At 41.5% G+C, this 2066-nt stretch overlaps 1 protein-coding gene across 1 annotated transcript in view; it reads right to left on the reverse strand.

The window, feature by feature from the left end:
* The window catches only part of LOC107657297 (homeobox protein Mohawk-like), a 28398-nt gene extending 27991 nt beyond the window's left edge, over positions 1-407 (reverse strand). The window contains exon 1 of the mRNA XM_016445338.1: positions 313-407. The gene's annotated coding sequence lies outside the window, so the exon portion shown is untranslated. The remainder of the gene's footprint in view (positions 1-312) is intronic.
* Between the last annotated feature and the right edge of the window lie 1659 nt (positions 408-2066).

Consider the following 2066-nt stretch of genomic DNA (forward strand, 5'->3'; position numbering starts at 1 on the left):
TTACATGTAGAAATATTTGTTATTTATATATATATATATATATATATATATATATATATATATAACCGTACTTTTTATCTTTTTTTTTTTTTTTACATCCCTATGGAGAGAGAAACCGATTTATGAGAGAACAAAAGTTAACATTTGGGGACCTTCTATGCAATCCACAGTGCGCGATGGAAATGAACCAAAAAAACTGTATGACATCCCTGTCATAGTTCAATGAATGTGACGCGACACGACTCAGTGAAAACATTTAGAAGTCATAGGCTAACTGAAAACACTTGTAAAATATAGGGCGAATGAACCTACCTGAACGTAACCCCTTTTGCGTCTTTCTGTAAAATGTAATCCAGTTTCCAGTTTCCCATTCCCCTCTCACATGTTCTCCGCTCTAAAATCCTGTGCGCAAACCACACGAACCGCTTTCGCCTCCGTGCTTTATTCAAGCGCGCCCGGGAACATGAATACACGACTCGTCTCGTGTTTCGCAGCTAAGCGGCTCAGACGGCGAACATACAGTGATTGTTTTATGCCGGTTCCGCCGCCCTACAGGGGGAGGCTACCGGGAGACATCCAGTGCAACAGTGTATTCCCTTGTGTGGGTTCACGTCTGGAACGCGTCCATCAGCCGACGGCATGAGAGTTGTATAAAGTTACTAAAATCAGCCAGCGCTGGTGTGATTAGACGCAGTTTATCAGAAGCAGCTTCACCTGAGTCTGATGCGCAAAACAGTCACAATTTCGACGCGAGACAAATTAATAGATATATTGCAGTCGAGTGGAGAAATAAGTCATTTAGATTTAGGCGTGGGGAGAAGAGACTAATAGATAATGTTCTGAAGCACGAATTTATAGAAGTGTGGTAACAGATTTGTTTTTCTTTTGTCTGTAACTTAGTGTTATTTTGATATGTAATATTGTACTGATTAAATATTTGACAAATTAGCTTGTAAATCCACTATTTAGGCTACATAAAATAGGTAAATTAATGTCAAGTACATATATAAAATACGTTTTTGCTAAGGGCACATAGGCCTATGTGCATCACTGATAATTGTCATGGTCGTTCTAGATATCGTGATTAGTTATCGTTGAAATGCATGTTCTGACTATTTTAAAGTAATCTAATTTGTATTTCATATCAGACATCATATCAAATCCCATGCTATCGTTAAATATATTTGGTTTCATTCCCTGTAATAACGAGAGACCTTGCGGAAGTCTGGGTTCCCCTCGTTCACCAAAAACGCTTACCGCTCTAGGACAGAAAATCCCTCGAGACCTCATTTTTATTGTCTTAACATTTTGAGAGCGGAATCACTTCACTGAACAACCTAATTCTTTCCCAAACATGGTTACCGAGGTCTACAATTACTTCTATTCCAGTTCGCTTAAGAACCATCTATAAACCAATATATAAACAAATTAATTATATCAACGCCATGTGCGATGCTTTATCGGGAGACTAGCGTGCTGAGGAAACGCTGCTCGCGTGAGTTCCCTCGCGAGCATCGATGTGATTCTGGTACCCTCTCATTTTCCCACATTACACGATTTACACGTCGCATTGAATGCCACTGACTGTGTCTTTCGGGTTTATCCAGGGTAGTGTTTGGAGGTGAAGTGACTAAACTCGGAGGCACATGTGCGCTCCTTACGCCCCGTATAAGTGATTCTGGTACCCTCTCATTTTCCCAAATTACACGATTTACACGTCGCATTGAATGCCACTGACTGTGTCTTTCGGGTTTATCCAGGGTAGTGTTTGGAGGTGAAGTGACTAAACTCGGAGGCACATGTGCGCTCCTTACGCCCCGTATAATTGGCGCGTTCCTTTTATTTGGGTGTATTTTTACCTATTTAATGAACAAACACTCCCGGACATCAGCAGGGTGACTCACTCCCCTCGTGAATGCAGTTCATGGAGAGAAAAAGACAGTGCTGCTCGACCACTAAAACGATGTCTTTTCTCTTACGGTCTCTTGTCTACCAGGGGTTTACCACATGTGGGTGCCCACAGGTTTACTCTAACAGTGGCATCTCCAGGGTAACCACATGCCCCT

Source organism: Sinocyclocheilus anshuiensis, unplaced genomic scaffold (assembly GCF_001515605.1).
Source record: "Sinocyclocheilus anshuiensis isolate Anshui unplaced genomic scaffold, SAMN03320099.WGS_v1.1 scaffold159, whole genome shotgun sequence".
Classification (NCBI taxonomy): domain Eukaryota; kingdom Metazoa; phylum Chordata; class Actinopteri; order Cypriniformes; family Cyprinidae; genus Sinocyclocheilus; species Sinocyclocheilus anshuiensis.